The sequence below is a fragment of the Chrysemys picta genome, chromosome 12 (assembly GCF_011386835.1).
Source record: "Chrysemys picta bellii isolate R12L10 chromosome 12, ASM1138683v2, whole genome shotgun sequence".
Classification (NCBI taxonomy): Eukaryota; Metazoa; Chordata; order Testudines; family Emydidae; genus Chrysemys; species Chrysemys picta.
The window spans coordinates 24,277,001-24,296,562 of record NC_088802.1 but is presented as its reverse complement, the minus strand read 5'-3'; the positions used below and the strand labels follow the sequence as shown (position 1 = coordinate 24,296,562).

General features: G+C 46.7%; 1 protein-coding gene and 1 pseudogene across 1 annotated transcript in view; both read right to left on the bottom strand.

The window, feature by feature from the left end:
- Positions 1-19,562, bottom strand: part of LOC135974464 (maestro heat-like repeat-containing protein family member 1) — a 936,803-nt gene that overhangs the window by 251,036 nt on the left and 666,205 nt on the right. The window lies entirely within an intron of this gene.
- Positions 126-1,512, bottom strand: LOC101936053 (olfactory receptor 11A1-like; annotated as a pseudogene).

The following is a 19,562-nucleotide window of genomic DNA, read 5'->3' as shown; positions in this document are numbered from 1 at the left end:
TGTGAGGCCCGGGTCCAGAAATTCTAAACCAAGACTTAATATTCACTGTGGACACTCAAGCCTAGGTTTACACTCACTGAGCCTACGGGTTCAAGTCCCACAGACCCTAGGCTTACATTGCATTATAGGTACACCCTTACACTCCTTCTACCCATTGCAAGATGACACGTAGTACAAGCTTCCCAGATATAAAGTTATGGAGCTTTTGGGAATCCAGGACGTCAAGGAGAGAGAAAATATTTGAACCAGCTAATTCCACCCACAGGGATCTGAGGCCAGTGCCAAGTAAAATGTGGCATTTGCCCAAATCAGAGAGAACAGAGAAATAAATGAAACATTTCTGAAATCTCAAATGTCACCATCTGGAGTGTAGAGCGCAAGACAGTCAGGTTTCCAATTAAGGCAGTAGCAAGTATTAGCTTTATCCATGAATGGGAATATCATCAACCCAAAATGTAGTATGTTCTCACATTTCCCAAAGCAGTTCCCATTGGCATGAGCTAGGGCCCTACTAGATGTAAACTTTCTTGATCTTTAAGCCAGATAGATTCCTTCACAGATCAGTGACTCCATCTGAATTCATTTGAGCAACATCTATTAACTGATGACTTTTCTCAGGGCCTCCTTCACCTCTTTGTTCCGCAGGCTGTAGATGAGGGGGTTAAGCATGGGAGTCAGGACTGTGTAGAAGACAGAGAATACTTTGTTCAGGGCTTTCAGTGTATTGGTTTTTGGTAGCAGATACACAGTCATTAGGGTCCCATAGAAAACTGTAACCACAATGAGGTGAGAGGAGCAGGTGGAAAAGGCCTTTTGCCTCCCAGTGGTGGAAGGGATTCTCAGGATAGTAGCAATGATACAAACCTAGGATGTCACAGTTAATAGAAATGGGCAAGGCGTGTTTATGGAGGCGAGTATGAAACTAACCAGTGTGATCATTCTGGTGTCACTGCAGGAGAGTTTTAGCATGGGAGAAAAATCACAAAAGAAATGGTCAATTTCATTGGGGCCACAGAATGTTAATTGCAACATAAAGCACATCGTTATTACACATGTTAGAAATCCGCTTATCCACGACCTGCCGTTCATCAGGGCTGTATAATGCAGGGGTTTGCATATCGCTAAATACCGATCATAAGACATCACTGCTAGGAGATAGCATTCTGTAGTTACCAAACAACCAAAGCAATAAAACTGTGCAAAACAGCCACTTTCAGAAATGGTTCTGTCTCCAGTCAGGAGACTGGTCAGCATCCTGGGCAGGATGGTCAAGGTGTAGCAAGTCTCCAAGCAGGACAAGTTCCCCAGAAAGTAGTACATGGGGGTGTGAAGGTGCTGATCAGCCACAACTAGCGCAACGATGAGGATGTTCCCGGACATGGTCACAATGTAGATCACTAGGAAAACCAGGAAGAGAAGGATCTGCAGTTCAGGGAGATTCCCGAATCCCAGGAGGATGAATTCTGTGATGACCGTTCGATTGTCCTCTTCTGCTTTCTCTATGAGGTGCATCTAGGTACAAATAAAAATAGTAAAACTCAGAAACGGGATTTTCAAAGGCACAAACATCCCATCAGCTTAAGCAAGTGCAGAAGAACAGGTATCCAGAGGCATTTAGGCACCCAAAGTTGCAGATAGGCGCTTAGTGGGATTTTCAAAAGTACTTAGGCAACCAAGGTGCCTTAAGGCCAGATTTTTAAAGCTACTTAGGAGCTGCGGGACTCAGCATCGCAATGCCCAAGCCTAAATCTTTTTTCCCCAGATTTAGGCACCAAGGAGTCTACATTCTATTGCCAGCCAATGGGATTTAGACTCCTCCGTGCCTAAAACCCTTTTGAAAATGGAATTTAGGCTCCTCAATCAGTTAGGCGTTGTTGCAACACTGAGCTCAGCAACCCCTAAATAGCTTTAAAAATCTGAGCCTGAGGGCTTTGCTGAATCAGGACCTTAATTTAAGCTATGCAGAGCCACAAAGGATGTGCTGTTCCTCAAAGGCTGCTAACCACTGGGAAGTTTTAGCCCACACTAAAAATGGTCAACAGAGCTAAGAGAGAGTAAAGGAATGGCTTTAACAATAACATGAATAAATCTATGAGGTCTAATTCTCATCTCCCAAACTGTTTTTTGCAATATTAACTTCTACCAGAGATCCTCCCATTTTACAGCTGCCCAGGTGAGGTCAAAACCAGGAGCTGTAAATTCTGAGTAGACAGACAGACAGACAGACAGATAGAGCTTTTGTAGTTCAATTGTTTTCCTAGTAGCACACCGCATGGTCTAAGGTCCTTAATCAGCCTTCACTCAGTGAAAATTCCCATATACCCAGAACAATGGAAGTGTGTTGGTTACAGATCGAGCAAAATCATAGTATATGAACACCTCACAGTCCTTAATGTATTTATCCTCACAATGCCACAGTGACATTGGAAAAGGTTTCTGTGCCCATTGTACAGATGGAGAACTGAGGCCCAGAGGGCCAGATAAGGTACTTAGTGCCTAAAAATGCAGATCAGTGTCCAGTGGGAATTTACAAAGTCCTTGATCAGGCTCAGAGCCTAACTCCCATTGAAGCCAAAGGGAGTTAGATGCTTAACCTGCTTAGATGCTTTTCAGCATTCCACTTGGTGCCCATCTACCTCATTTGGTGCCTCAACACCTTTAAAAATCTGGCCGCGCAGGAGCCTGCATGTCAGCGCCAGCAGAGCAGGGCGTGAGCACGCTCTCCTCATGCTAATGCCTGAGACACTGAGAGCACGACACTGACTAGCAGCACAGCTGGGAAACTCCCTCTGCTCAGTGTCCTGCCCCGTGCACAAAGGGAATGCCCCGAGCAGGCACATACAGACCCCTCTCCCTTTCCTTCCCTCCTTGGCACCCTGAGACACACTCTACCCCAGCTGCACTCTGCAGCCCAGCTGAAGAGTGAGAGTGTCTGGGCCTGGATTTTGTGCAGCATCCCGGGTGCAACAAAACAGCTGGAACTCAATGCTCCCAGCCACGCTCTGCAGTGTCGCAGTTCAGCCCTGTTAGGGGAAGGGATGAGACATATCAAGGGCAGAGTAGGAAGTGAGAGGGAGCAGGATATGCACAGCCACTGTGTGCACCTGAGAGACAGCTCCAGCTGTGCTCCTTCCCACTACCGCACCGTTTCCTCCCTCCATGAGATCCCCAGGATCTGACTAAGGGCTTGTCTAAACGGAGAGTTAGATCACGGCAAGCTGGGGTGTGAATCTACAGCACGCTAGCCTGCCACGTACTAACGCTCTGTGTGGACCCTGTTCCAGTGCACTAAACATTCCCTAGTGCACATTGACCTACGCCCATTTCAAACAGCACTAGGGCAAAATCCACTAGGGGACCTTTAGTGCTTGATAGCAGGGTCCACATGGCCCCTTACTGCACAGCAACCTGCAGCACTGTAGATTTCCACCCCAGCTTGCCATGCACTGACTCCCTGTGTGGACAAACCCCAGGAAGATTCAGATTTACCTTTAATCCTCAGCAAGAAGCGGCGACCTCTGTGTCGATGCTGAGTGGGTGTGGGGATCTGGTTTCCACTTCCATGCTGCTCCCCTCCGTGTCTCGTGGTCTCAGAGCTTGTGTACCGGGTGGGGTAGTGCTAGGGTTACCATATTTGAACATTGAAAAAAGAGGACACTCCATGGGGCCCCGGCCCCGCCCCAACTCCGCCCCTTCCCCTCCCCCGGTCCCACCCCTTTCCCCACCCCCGGCCCCGCCCAACTCCGCCCCTTCCCTGTCCCCATTCCAACCCCTTCCCCAAAGTCTCCGCCCCCTCCCCTGAGCACCCCACATTCCCCCTCCTCCGTCCCAGCCACACGAAACAGCTGCACCAATTCTAAAGTCAGGCACTCCACTAGTATAGACTCCCATGACTTTAATGAAGCTGCTCAGTGGAGGATCTGCCCCGGCGCTCAGTTTTTGGGAGCGGTCAGGACACGCAGCTCACACTGTTCTGTTTCCCAGCTCCCCAGATGCCTTGGAGCACCCAGTTCTCCTCCCTGCCCGGTAAAATCCCGGACATTTTGAGCTATTTAATTCTTTAATTCTAAAACGTAATTCTTTATATGTAGTGAACTTTGTATTTTCGTTTTGGCATTGTGTTTGCTCCTAGGATCAGGGGCAGCCAGGGTCTCCACGTGCTGGGCCCACCACAAGCTGGGAAAAGCTCCAATGGGAGCTGTCGGAGCCAGCCCCTGCAAGCCCTGCCCCCGCAGCTCTGATTGGGCAGGTATTTCGCAGTGATCCACCACACTGCTGTGTCTCATCACAAATGGGGAGCTGAGTGCCATACAGCACACCCCAGCCCCAGGAGCTCTGATCCACTTGCAGGCAAGGCAGCCCGATGCCCATCGCAGCCAGAGCTCTGATCCCTCTGCACACTCCTGCCTTTTTCACCCTGCCCTCCCCTCCTCCCCCACCACAGTCAGTGCTTTTTGGCGACTCCCCGGAGCAGCTCCCCCAGCGCTGCCCCCCACCTGTGCAATCAGCGGCGCATGGTACTCCCAGCTTTGCTGGCATCCCTGGCTTACCTTAGAGCAGGCTCTGGCGACTGCTGCTGCTCCCTGACTCTTCGGCTCTGTTTAAGAGCCAAGCTGCCCTAGTGCTACCGGCTTCAGGCACTTCTCCTACCTGGGCTCCACCTGAGCTGCTCCTCCCAGCTCAGACTGTAAGAGCCGAGCTGCTGGCTTCAGGCAGCCCTCCCCTACCTCAGGACCCAGAGCTGGCTGGACACGTCCCTTCCCCGGCTCCAACTGAGCTGCTCGGCTCCGCCCCCTCAGACTTACAGAGCAGAGCTGCAGGAGCCAGCGTTACCAGCTTCAGGCAGCCTCCCCCCCTGCCTCGGGACCTTGCACCGTGGGAGCAGCTCAGCTGGAGCCGGGTAGGAGAAGTGCCTGGCTGGGGGCTCGGGGTCCGGAGGCGGGGGGGGGGTGCTGCCTGAAGCCAGTAGCGCTTGCTCGGGCAACTTGGCTCTGTAAATCTGAGAGAGGAGGAGTGGAGCAGAGCCACAGGGGGAGAGGAAGTGCCGGCCATTTTCCCGGACATGTGTGGCTTTTCAGCAATTCCCCCCGGACGGGGGTTTGATTGCCGAAAAGCCGGACATGTCCGGGAAAAAGAGGACGTATGGTAACCCTAGGTAGTGCACTCAAGAGAAATGGGATTTCTAAAGGGTACCAACGTCTGGCACGCAAACTGGCTCGTGTAGACTCTTGCTGGCGCCCACTGAAAGTTCCTTTGTGCACAACACATTGGGGCACTTTAGAATTAACACCCCGCTGTTGTGCACCACCCGCCCCATATGGACAAGCCCTTATTCGCTCTGCAAAGACACCTACCTTCTACTGCTGCACTGGGCTGGCTCTTGATTTCTTGCTTGATGCACACACCCATGTGTATTACAAGGGACCTCCATGCCTCCTGCTCTGGAGCCTTCTAGGGTTTATAGGAGAAAGCAGCCTCACGCTGGCTCAGGCAGCTGTTGGGATCTCCGCTGAGGCTGCTGCTAATGATCCCTTTGAAAGTGCCCTCAGGAGGGAATTCAATGCTATGGTGCTTGTTACGACAGTGTAAACATCAAGGCCATTGACTACTGAGGCCTGGTCTACTCTACAGAGTTAGGTCAACGCAAGGCAGCTTACATTGACCTAACTATGGAAGCGTTTACACTTAAATTTCGCTCCCGCCGATGTAACTGCCCCACTACACCAACTTAGTAACCCCACCTCCACGAGCGGCGTAGAGTCAAGGTTGATGTAGTTAGTGTTAATGTAGACAATGCGTTGCTTATGTCAACTGTTACTGGCTTTCCGGAACCTTCCCACAATGCCCCACACTGGCAGTTCAATCAGTGCGAGTGCTCCTGGTGAGGTCACACACCGCCGACACAAGGAGCAAAGTGCAGACACGCACAAGCGATGTAATTACTGCGGCGGCTGTCTGCCGACGTAAGTTAGGTCATCTTAATTTTGTAGTGTAGACATGGCCTAAGTTAAAGAAGAATGAGTTCCTTAGGATTTGGCCCATAGAAGTTATTCTTTGCTGACTGTCTGGGCTAGATTGTCCATTCCGGGATGAATTAACAGGAGTGTTGTATGTAAGACCTGAGAGGTAACTGTTCTGCTCTACTCAGCACTGGTGAGGCCTCAGCTGGAGTAGTGTGTCCAGTTCTGGGCCCCACACTTCAGAAGGGAAAACCTAACTCGTGAGGAAAGGTAGAAAGAATTGGGCATGTTTAGTCTAGAGAAGAGAAGGGTGAGGGGGGACGTGATAACAGTCTTCAGAGACGTACCAGGTTGTTAGACAAAGGATGATGATCCATTGTTCTCCACGTGCACCAAGGATAGGACAAGAAGGAAACTATAACAAAACATGCAGAGGAGTGGGGAGGAGCACTGCGGAATCACAGAGCAACTGTGTGGCCCATGGAGAAACCACTGGATTGGGACTATTCCCAGTTCTGCAACTGGCCTGTCACGTCACCTCTCTCTGTCTCAGTTTCCCATCTGTAAAATGGGGATAATGATGTCACGCTCTTGGAGATCTGCTGATGAAAAGCATGATATAAAAGCTAGGTCTTTTGATTATTACCGAGCCACAGTAGTGCATCAACTGCAAACCTAGGTGAGAAGGACAGTTATCTAAATGGCCAGTAACTCCTGCCAACAAACACTGCTCCTTCTGTTTAAAAAACTAGGAAATAAAATGTCACAAAAAACCTTTGTTAACGCAGAGTTAAGGTGCCTGGTGATAGCTTGGGCCCTTCAAAAAGGCTGAGTTCAGCAAAACTCTGACTTCTGAGAACCAGGAAATACAGAGAGAAGATAAATGACCACACAACCTTAACTCTGCCCTATTTGTGCGGTACCCCAAAATACCCACACCACGCACTCCCACTCTGCCATGTCACTGCAATGGACAGGCGCTCCCTGCCCTGGCCCTATGTTCAAACACTGATCCTACTGCCCCGACAGAATACCACACTTGTAAAGTGTAACGGCCACTTCACATCCTTTTCCAGCCACTGAGTTGCTGAAGACAGGGGAGAGTATTGTCGCACTGTGGCAGCACAGGCTTTTCAAGACCACTTAGCTCACTCATGCCATCCCCGATGGTGGGGGAAGAAGGGCTGTCAGGCTGTCTGGAGTGGCTGAAGAGCACGGGTATCAACCTCATGGCAGACTGTTCAGAAGCAGGGAACAACCCCCACATTGGCTATGAGTTCTAGACTTAGATTTCACCAACCAAGTATCAAGTGGGAACTCCTCAAGAACTACAACAGCCTTAACATGGAGTCACAGACAGTCCCCTTGGGCACTCCAGTCTGTCTTGCCACCCAGGTAATCCTGCCTTGGAAATAGATGGCCCTGTGGAAGAATGAGCCTTCATTCTCAAGTTGGAAGCAACAAAATCAGAGGCAGCTTTATTCAAGCAATTGTAAGGGAAGAATACAGCTGACAGAGAGCATCTCTGCCTCATTTTCTCCGAAATACAAGCAATATCACACAAGCATTTATACTCTTTCGTGGCATGCATTAATTGAAAACATCTACATTTTGTTTATATTATATCCTGTCTAATCCAGCATTTTCTCACTTTCACTTCTCAAAACATCGTTATCTCAAGGCTAGGTCACACTGACTCTGCGCTGCTGCTTTCCCACTCGCTTCTGACGTGAGCCCTACTTCTACAGGTCCCGCAATATTAGACTAAGACTTAGCATAACAGTTGCTCTGTTTCTAACAAAATAAAATGGCTACACTTAAACCCTCTCTTTCTTTCCTGCTTCCACAGCCCCTTACACCAAAAATCACAATATTCAGGTTATTCCCAGTCCCAAAGGACTGGTCACTTACCCCAGGTCAACTGCACTTTAGATCTCACACCAAAGATGATGCTTGTAGCCAATCCTATAGTAAACTATCTAAGGATCTATTAGCTAAGAAAAAACAAACAAGGGAGTTATTTACAAGGTTAAAGCGGGTAAACACACACACAAATGAGTTACAGCCTTAGGTTTCAAAAGGTGATAGAAGCTGCTGTAATATGCAAGCTCAGTGTGTCCTTTAGTGCTAAGCCTGGCTAAGCAGCTGGGGATCCCTTGCTTATGCTTAGAAATCTTGTCCTCCCAAAGGCCAAGCAGCACAGACATACAGTTTCTTCTTGTCAGGGATTTTTTATTCCCTTCCCCCAGAGTTCAAGCTAATGGGATGAGGACTCATCATGGGTGTTGAGGGGAACAATCATCACAGTCTTTTGTCCTCTGATGTTCCACAATGGTTCTTCTGGTGTCTATGGGCTTGCTTTTGTTGGACTGGAGATAACTACTCCTGGGGCAAGCTAATATTTCACACTTGGTAATGATTCTCTTCTGACTGGGGAAGGGGGGTTCCAGTGTCAGAGCAAACACTTAAATGTTACCTTAAAACATGGGATACAGACATTATAAGTGAGATTAATGCTGGCAGCAACTTACCAACATTCCATAAAGTCTAAACACTAAAGACATTTTTATAAATCTAATATCTATTTTAACAATACCGACACACAGGTGAGCCAGACTGGTTTCCAGTTGTGTATTTGTCAGTGTTCAGTGAGGCCTACAGGCCTTGGCATGAGCTGGCACTTGGTCTGCCAGCATCACAGGCAGTATTCTGCCTCTGTCTGAAAAGCATGATAAGGCTGAATATAGCAATGATATAGAGGTATTATGTTACTGTCAATCCCAAGCAAAGTCTTCACTTCTGTGTTAATGTCTCAAATCAAGGATGCACTTCATGGCAAAGATTGGGATCCTCAGTACAACTTTACACCTGGTCATTCCATCGTTGACCAGATCTTTACCCTTTGAGACATCCATATGAAAAGATGGCTGAATTTAATCAGCCATACGCAGCACTTTTTATAGACTTCCATAAGCCCTTTGATTCAGTGAATCAGGTAAGTTTCTGGGGTATGATGAGGCAGGGACTTGGCGTCCCGGGAAAGCTCTATAATGGAACAGAAAGCTGTGTTTGAGGCAATGGCTGGTATATGGCATGGGGTTTCCTATCTCCACTGCAGTTAGGCCACGTTGCAGTCTCTCCCCATCACTTTTCAATATCAGCATCGACTGGTTGATGGATAAATATGAGGAGGCAGCTGTCAGGGGTGTTGAACTGACCACCATGATTCTTGGAGATCTCAAAGATGCTGTTGATGTTGTCATGTTGGCTCATGTTGGTGAGCTGCTGCAGCTGACAGCTGATCTGGTTGAACAAGAGGCAGCATGCATTGATCTGGTCATTAATCTGGATAAAATGAAGTCATAGGCCATTATCATCCAGCTCCAGATTACAAGCAGCTCAGTATTAAACTGTCTGGGCGGGACATAAGGCAGGTGGCAATGCTCAAATACTTGGGCAGCTTCATAGACAGGGCTGGAGGATGCTCAGATGATGTGGACACTAGTATGGCAGCAGGTGCCGCCACATTTCAGGCCTTTCAGTGACATCTGTAGGGACGTCATGACATCCAGCTTTCTGCATAGCTGCAGATCTGTAGAACTGTGGTGACACCAACTCTGTGGTACAACAGTGGAACGTGAGCACTGAGGAAGGCTGAAGAGCATTGGATTACCGGTTTTGATGCTCATCATCTTTGCCAGCTGCTCCATATTAAGTTAATAGACTCAGGTCTTGGAGTGTGTGGTCCACTGTCCAGGAGAGTGCATTTTGACAGAGGACATCGGAGTGCTATTTCCTAGCTATGCCAAGGCTTAGTTATTTGACGATTTGGGAATCACTTCCCTCCTCTGTGCCTCAGTTTTTTAGTCTATGGAATGGGGATAATGATATTTGCAATCCTTTTCAATGTGCTTTGAGGTCCACAGATGGAAAGGGGTATGAAGGAATTACATATTGTTAAAGGGGCTTACACATAATTCCCATTCACTTGGGCTCTTCACACGCAGACAGCAACAGCACGTGGGAAAATGGGAGATTTCCTTTGGGATTAGGATGCCTTTTGCATCGGCTTTGAGGCAGTATAGCAGAGCATAACATTCGGAATATACTGCCAACCACCTGACCAAGATGAGGACAGCGACTGTGAAATACTCAGGAAGATTAGAGAGGCTACAAAGGCGGAAAACACAATAATAATGAGGGATTTCAATTATCCCCATATGGACTGGGTACATGTCACCTCAGGATGGGATGCAGAGATAAAAGTTCTAGACACCATTAATGACTAATTCTTCGAGCAGCTAGTCCTGGAACCCACAAGGGAGAGGCAATTCCCAAGTGGAGCACAGTCCCAAGGGAGATCCCAACAGCAGCGGCAAGGGCCAGGGGCTGGCTGCTTTCCCTGATAAATCCTGCAAGAATCCAGAGCAGGAGACATTAAGGGTTTGTGTGATGCCAACAATCAACCCAGGCAGTGAGAGATGCCCATCCCAGCAGCCACAGGCAGATGTCTGCCCACAAACTGAGACAAGAAGACTGACTGACACCAGACCCTGTCACTGGCAATGGGGAGCTCGCTGCTTCATGTGGAGGTTTGAAGGTAAATGTCACTAGCCTCGGGGCCATTCCTCAGGTTCTAGCTCAAACGAAGCCCTTGCTCTGAGACACTTCCCTTGGACAGTGTCCTCACACAGTGGGAGCTCTGCAAGAGTAAGGACTTTACAGGTGGTTTCTTTGTGGTTCACAGCTGGAAAAACTGATGAATCAGAAAGAAGACCCAGCTATCATCTCTGCCCTTACACATCCCTCTGTCTGTCTTCCCCTCACCCTCCTGATCGCTGGCTGGATCTCCCCATCTCTCTCTCCCTGACAGATCATTGTTTTCTCAGGGACCATGGCCTTCAGTTTCTCAACTACTTAATAGCTGCCGCTCCAGACTTTTCTGGGGGGCAGATACCTATGCACCATCCCAGCCCAATCCTCAGATGCTTCATGTCTACTGCTGAGTATCTCCTCCCTGGATTTCCGTGGGGCTTGAGGGCCCTCAGCATTTCTTGGGCAGTATTGAGCACCCCACAGAAAAAGGGTGTACATTAGAAATGCACTGAATGGAGACTGGATTCCTTACAGATTAGGAAACAGCGACATTTGTGTCCTGTCACAAACTTTGTCCAAGCATTCACTGCTCTACCTTAATTTTTTCCCCAGAGGATGGGTACTAGGCACCAGCCTGTGACTTAGAAGACCTGGGGTCTCTTCTCTGATCAGCCGCAGCCTCTCTGTATGACCTTGGGTAAGTCACTCATAGTCAATAATTATTAGTTAACATTAATCAATAATAGCTTGTAATTCATTATAAGCAGTTTCAGTGTTTCTGGACTAGTCACTAATGGGATATGAATGAGAGGAATCTGAGTCTGCATCTGCTCTAAGGGGTGGTTTTATTTGTGCCTTGGGCACAGCCCTGGGCACAGTCACTTTCCCATCTGTGCTGTTGGTCATTGTCACTCCCTCATCACAGGCACTGACATGGTACAATCTCATTCCTGCCCTTCTCTGAGGAAGCTCATGTGTCTGACCCTCGCCCCCATCACATTGTTAAGCAGGAGATCAGACTACATCTGATGAAGTGGGCTCTAGTCCATGAAAGCTTATGCTCAAATAAATTTGCTAGTCTTTAAGGTGCCACAAGTACTCCTGTTCTTTTTGTGGATATAGATGAACACGGTTGCTACTGTTAAACCTACAGTGGACAAGTAACTCAACTTCAGCTCCCAGCAAGATGCTGCGGGGCGAGGGCTGATGTGATCCGTGGCTGTATAAACAGGGGAGCAGGGAGGGGATTTCACCTCTGTAAAGAGCACTGGTGACACCAATTCTGGAATACTGTTAGAAACCTTCACCTAATTTCAAGCCTAAACTTGTTGGTGGCCAGTTTATATCTATTTGTTGTTATGTCCACATGGGTATTTAATTTAAATAACCCCTCTCCCTCCCTGGTATTTATCCCTCTGATGTATTTATAGAGAGCAATTATATTTCCTCTCAGCTTTCTTTTGGTTAGGATAAACAAGCAAAACTCTTTGAGTCTCCTCTCATACGATAGGTTCTCTATTCCTCGGATAAGCCTAGTAGCCCATCTCTGCACCTGTTACAGTCTGAATTCATCTTTCTTAAACATGGGAGACCAGAACTGCACACAGTATTCCTGATGAGGTCTCACAAGTGCCTTGTATGATGGTACTACCATTTCCCTCTCTCTACTGGAAATACCTCACCTGATGCATCCTAAGACTGCATTAGTCTTTTTCATGGCTGCATCACATTAGTGGCTCATGGTCATCCTGTGATCAACCAATACACCCAGGTCTTTCTCCTCCTGAGTCACTTCCAACTGATACATCCCCAGTTTATAGCAAAAATTCTTGTTGTTAGTTGCTAAATGCATGACCTTCACTTTGCACTGTTAAATTTCATCCCATTTCAATTACTCCATTTTTCAAGGTCATCCAGATCTTCTTGTATGATATTCCGGTGATCCTCCATATTGGCAAATACCTCCCAACTTTGTGTCATCCACAAATTTTATTAGCACACTCCCACTTTTTGTGCCAAGGTCAGTAATAAAAATGTTAAATAAGATTGGTCCCAAAACCGATCCCTGATGAACTCCACTAGTAACCTCCCTCCAGCTGGAAAGTTCACCTTTCAATATGACCCATTATAGTCTCCCCTTTAACCAGTTCCTTTATCCATCTTTCAATTCTCATATTAATCCCCATCTTTTCCAATTTAACTAATAATTTCCCATGTGGAACTGTATCAAATGCTTTACTGAAATCCAGGTAGATTAAATCTACTGCAATTTCTTTGTCTAGAAAATCAGTTATCTTCGCAAAGGAAGAGATCAGATTGGTCTATCACAATCTAACAATTGTAAAACCATGTTGTATTTTATCTCAATTACTATTTACCTCTATGTCCTTACCTACTTTCTCTTTCAAAATTTGTTCTAAGATCTTGCATACAATTGAGGTCAAATTTAACAGATCTGTAGTTTCCTGGCTCACTTTTTTTCCCATTCTGAAATAGAGGTAGTATATTTGCAATTCTCCAGTCCTAGGATATGATCCCCAAGTTTACAGATTTATTAAAATCCTTCCCTACACTTTCTGACCAGCATGTGGTAGCTTTCCTTGCTGAACCATCCCATCTTCCATTCCTTGCAGGCTTTCTGCTTTCTCTTAATCACCTGTTTGAGAAGCTTGCTCATCTGGTCTGCTCTGATCTGTAGCCCTTCCGTACAAATTTCCCCCCCTTGCTTGGGATGCCGGCTTCAGATAACTTCTGCAGCTTTGGCAAATGAATTCCAAGCCTCCTCCACATTCAGATCCTGAAGTTCTTCACGCAAGTCCACTTCCCAAATAATTCCCTTAATTTTTTAAAGTTGAAATCAACTTTTGAAATCAAGCACCCTAGTTTGGTTTACCCTTCCATTTAGTTTAAACTCAATTAGCTCATGATCACTCGAACCAATTTTGTCCCCTACAACCAGTTCTTCTATGAGATCCTCATTGCTCATCAATTCCAAATCTCAAATGGCATCACCTCTTGTTGATTCAGCAACTATTTGGTGAAGAAATCTGTCAGCAATCACATCCAGGAAAATCTGGGCCCTACTATTATTAGTTTCAGAGCGGTAGCCATGTTAGTCTGTATCAGCAAAAGCAATGAGGAGTCCTTGTGGCACCTTAGAGACTAACAAACGTATTTGGGCATAAGTTTTTGTGGGCTAAACCCCACTTCATCTGATGCATGGAGTGAAAAATACAGTAAGCAGAATATATATTCTAGCACATGAAAAGATGGAAGTTGCCTTACCAAGTGGGGGGTCAGTACTAACGAGCCAATTCAATTAAGGTGGAAGTGACCTATTCTCAATAGTTGACAAGAAGAGGTGAATACCAAGGGGCGGGGAGGGGCGGAGGGAATTACATTTGTAGTGCCAACAAGGCCAATGCAATCAAGGTGGCCCATTTCCAATAGTTGACAAGAAGGTGTGAGTATCAGCAGAGGGAAAATTACTTTTTGTAGCACTTGTCCTCCAATCTATATCTGGGAAATCAAAGTCTCCCTTGATCACACAATTCCCAGTAGTATTTGTTTCATTACAAAGATTCAAAAGAGGTCTCTATCCATATCGGATCCTGGTGGTCTGCAGCAGACTCCAAGATTACTTGGGAGAACCTCCGGTAGCTTTCTTCCCCAAAGTGATTTTGGCCAAAATAGACTCAGTCTTATCTATTCCATCACTTCTAATTTCTTTACAGTCTACCTCATCATTAATATACAATGCTGATCCACCACCTTTGCCTTTATTTTTGTCTTTCCTGAACAGCACATACCCATCAATACCTGGTCTCCAGTCATGACTATTATTCTACCGTGTTTCTGTTATCCCTATAATACCTGGTTTCACTTCCAGCACAGTAGTTCTAGTTCCTCCATTTTGTCACCCAGGCTCCTTGCATTGGTGTACAAACATCTTAACTGTTGCTGCTTGGCTTCGTCCACATTCCTTGCCTGATTGGGTACAGTTATTCTACTTCCCGTATCACCTATCTGACTGGTATCAGCATTATCCTTCCTCTTAATGTCCATTCTCCTATACACTGTGGCTCCTTTCTCCATTGCTGTATCCTTTCTTATTTGATTTTCCTCCCTCTCAATGTTAGAATCAGGTGTGGAGATTACATGAGCATCTCTCCCAAGTTTCTAGCTTAAAGCTCTTTTAATCAGTTGTGCCAACCTCCATCCGCAAATGGTCCCTTTTGGTCTTAAATCTAAGAATCAATGAATGAAAAAAGTTGGGGTATGAGGCAGAAGAGGGGCAAATTAATTCGGTGACAGCTCTTTGGGGTGTGTGGGGAATCTCTACGAATTTCTCTGAAGTGAAGAAGTTTCTCTGTTGTGAGAGAATATAAATCCAGCTCTCAGTTAGCAGTGGGAACTCTTATGGGATCTGTTATGAACATACAGCAAAGGGTTGCATAAAATCCCTCCTTTACCTGTAAAGGGTTATGAAAATCACATAACCTGGTTGGCACCTGATCAAAAGGACCAATAAGTGGAGAAAATACTTCTCACAAAGCCATACCTGAACTAAGCATCAAAGATTACAAATTATAAGTAATAGGAAGGAAATGCGTTAGATTATCTGTTTTTTTTTTTTTAGCTTGTGAATTTTCCCTGTGCTAAGAGGGAGGTTTAACCTGATTTTGTAACTTTAAAGTTTCACCTAGAGGGGAATCCTCCGTGTTTTGAATCTGATTACCCTGTATATTACCTCCCATCCTGATTTTACAGAGGTGCTTCTTTTACTTTTTTCTTTATAATAAAGTTCTTTTTTTAAGAATCTGATTGGGTTTTTAGTGTCCTGAAAACCCAAGGGTCTGGTCTGTGCTCACCTTGGTTACTCTCAAGCCTTCCCAGGAAAGGGGCCTTGGGGGGATATTTTGGGGAAACAAGGAACTCCAAGTGGTCCTTTTCCTAAATCTTTGACTAAATCATTTGGTGGTGGCAGCAATACCGTCCAAGGGCAAGGAAGAATTTATGCCTTGGGGAGTTTTTAACCTAAGCTGGTAGAAATAAGCTTAGGGGGACTTTCATGCAAGTCTCCACATCTGTACCCTAGAGTTTAGAGTGGGGAGGGAACCCTGACATGGTGACAGTGCGGTGGGATCATTTTGAACCAGAAGCACAAATCTCAGGATATTAAAAGAATTATTTTTTTTCTTTCTTTTGGCTGCTTGGAAAGCAGGGAGGGTTGGCTTTTTTTTAATGTTTGTTTGTTTTTAGCTAAGAGCAGCTGGAGTTTTTTTTTCTCTGCCTCAGGGCAGAGTAGTTAAGTCCTGCAAGGGAATTCACAAGCTTGTTTTTGTTTTTGTTTTTTGTTTTGTTTTGTTTTTCTTTCTAGCTCTCAGGTTAAGCTAGGCTAAGTGCAGAAATGCTAGGATGACAGAAAGTGATGTCCAGAAAAAACTGGAATTAGCCAGATTTGAAGATGAGGAAAGAAAGAAGGAACATGAAAGACAGCTGGAACTCAGATGGGAGATTGATGCACAAGCAGCAGAGAAAAAGCTGCTAGGGAGGAGAGGGAAAGAGAGAGGCAGCATGCTGAGAAGGAGAGGGAAAAAGAGAGGAAGCACGAACTGGAGATGATGGAGTGGAAACGACAGAGCCTTTCAGCAGCTGGCTCCACTTCCCCAGAATTCCACAAATGGGAGCGACTATGTCCACAGTATGATGAATCCAGTGATATTGCTGAATATTTCATCACCTTTGAGAGACTGTGCACCCTCCATGCAATTCCTGACGATCACAAGATGACCACATTGGTAGCAAAATTGACTAGAAGAGCTCTGCACATATTCAACAAGATGCCTATTGAGGATGCTTTGGACTTTGGTAAATTTAAGAATTTGGTTTTGAAACAATTTCAAATTGCACCTGAAACTTACAGAGTAAAATTTAGAGCCCTTAAGAGGGTTTATATAAACCAGACGAAGAATCTGTTAGATAAATAGGTCAAAGTCAGGGGTGTAACTAGCTTTCAAGGAATGTGTGATTTGGTTGTCCAGGAGCAGTTCCTGACTATGGCCAATGATGATGTAAAACGGTGTTTATGGGATAAGAGGAAAATGGACTTAGCAGAAAGTCTTACTTCTTATGCTGATCAATACGAGCAGTCCCAGACTGTCAGAGAGATGGGGCAAATCAGAACAAAATGGGTGGAGGTAGCAGAGGGGAACAACCCGGGTTGCAGTTTGGGTGCATACCAGAAGGGACACCCCGAGACCACACCATATCACCGGGGGCAGCCCAAGGCCCCAACTACACCCCAAGGAAAACCCCAGACACCTTATCATCCCATTCTCCAGCAACCCACCTCACCCTAGTGACCAGTCAGCTAGACGATGTTTTAAATGTAATGAGTTGGAGCATGTAAAGGCCAACTGCCCCAAGAACCCCAATATATTACAGTTCATCGCACCAGGGTCACACCAAAGGTCCTCAGGCCCAGATGCCTCCCAGATACCCTCAGAGCGAAGGGAAACTGTGAGTGTGGGTTAGAAGAAAGTTATAGTGTGGAGGGACACTGGAGCACAGGTGTCAGCTATCCACCAGTCCTTAGTGGACTCCAAATTCATCAACCCAGAGGCCCAAGTGACGATTCAATCCTTCAAGTCAAACTCTTTTGACTTGCCTACAGTCAAGTTGCCTGTCCAGTACAAAGGCTGGCCAGGAATGTGGACTTTTGCAGTCTATGATGATTATCCCATTCCCATGCTGCTGGGAGAAGACTTAGCCAACCATGTGAAGCTAGCCAAGAGGGTGGCAATGGTCACCCACAGCCAGGCTAAGCAAGGCTTCACACCTAGCTCTGTTCCTGCGCCTTCTACAAGGGCCCAGTCTGTGTTACCAGAGACCCAGACTAAGCTGGTGGAACCAGACCCCATGCCAACATCTGCGACAGCAGTAGTGGATCCAGTTGCAGAGACCTAGTCAGAGCCAGTCCCAGAACTGGAACTGGTGGAGAAACCAGCACCAGAATCATTGCCAACACTGAATCCAGCACTTGCAACCCCGTCTGCGACCCCAACACCAGAGGGCACCACTGAGCCCACACTGGCAACAGCAGCTAAACCTGTGCAAGAGGCTCAACCGGAGCCTGAAACACAACATAGTGCACCAGCAGAGAGTGGTTCACAGTCAACGGAAACAGCCACATCCCCTATATCGCTTCCAGAGGGACCAAGCCCAAGTCCACAATCCAGTGAAGAACTGATGTCCCCAGCATCAAGGGAATAGTTCCAGGCCAAGCAGGAAGCAGATGAAAGCCTCCAGGGATTTTGGACAGCAGCACGGAGCAACTCACCGCCTCTCAGCTTTTCTAACCGATCCTGGTTTGTTGTAGAAAGAGGACTTTCATACAAGGAGACTCTTTCTGGTGGGCACCAGGAAGACGGGCATCCTCAAAGGCAGTGGGTAGTTCCAACTAAGTACTGGATAAAACTCTTGAGCTTAGCCCACAATCATCCCAGTAACCATGCTGGGGTGAACAGGATCAAAGACCGTTTGGGGAAGTCCTTCCACAGGGAGGGAATAGGCAAGGATGTTGCTAATTATGTCCGGTCTTGTGAGGTGTACCAAAGAGTGGGAAAACACCAAGACCAGCTCAAAGCCCCTCTCCAGCCACTCCCCATCATTGAGGTTCCCGTTCAGCGAGTAGCTGTGAATATTCTGGGTCCTTTTCCAAAAAAGACACCCAGAGGAAAGACACCCACATACTGGCTTTCATGGATTTGGCCACCCGATGGCCGGAAGCAGTAGCTTTAAGCAACACCAATGCTAAAAGTATGTGCCAGGCATTAACAGACATTTTTGCCAGGGTAGATTGGCCCTCCGACATCTTATGGATTCGGGAACTAATTTCCTGGCAGAAACCATGAAAAGCTTTTGGGAAGCTCATGGGGTGAACCACTTGGTTGCCACCCCTTACCACCATCAAACAAATGGCCTGGTGGAGAAGTTTAATGGAATTTTGGGGACCATGATACATAAATTCATAAATGAGCACTTCAGTGATTGGGACCTAGTGTTGCAGCAGTTGCTCTTTGCCTACAGGGCTGTACCACATCACCATTTGAACTTGTGTATGGCTGCGAGGTTAAGGGGCCATTATAGTTGGTGAAGCAGCAATGGGAGGGGTTTATGCCTTCTCCAAGAACTAAGAACTAGGAAAGCAAAGTGCTTGGTATGATAAACATGCCAGAGAGTGTTCCTTCAAAGTAGGGGAACAGGTCATGGTCTTCAAGGCGCTCCAGGCCCATAAGATGGAAGTGTCATGGGAAGGGCCATTCACAGTCCAGGAGCACCTGGGAGCTGTTAACTATCTCATAGCATCCCCCACCTCAAACCTAAAGCCTAAAGTGTACCATGTTTGTTCTCTAAAGCCCTTTTATTCCAGAGAATTAAAAGTTTGTCAGTTTACAGCCGAGGGAGGAGATGACGCTGAATGGCCTGAAGGTGTCTACTACAAAGGAAAAAGTGACGGTGGCGTGGAAGAGATGAATCTCTCCATGACCCTTGGATGTATGCAGTGACAGCAGATCAAGGAGCTGTGCACTAGCTTCATGCCCATGTTCTTAGCCACCCCAGGACAGACCAAACGGTCATACCACTCCATTGACACAGGTAATGCTCACCCAATTAGAGCCCAACCATACCGGGTGTATCCTCAAGCCAAAACTGCTATAGAACGGGAGATCCAGGACATGCTACAGATGCGTGTAATCTGCCCCTCTAACAGTGCATGGGCATCTCCAGTGGTTCTAGTTCCCAAACCAGATGGGGAGATACGCTTTTGCGTGGACTACCGTAAGCTAAATGCTGTAACTCATCCAGACAACTATCCAATGCCATGCACATACGAGCTATTGGAGAAACTGGGATGTGCCCAGTTCATCTCTACCTTAGACTTAAACAAGAGGTACTGGCAAGTACCGCTGGATTAATCCGCCTAGGGAAGGTCAGCCTTCA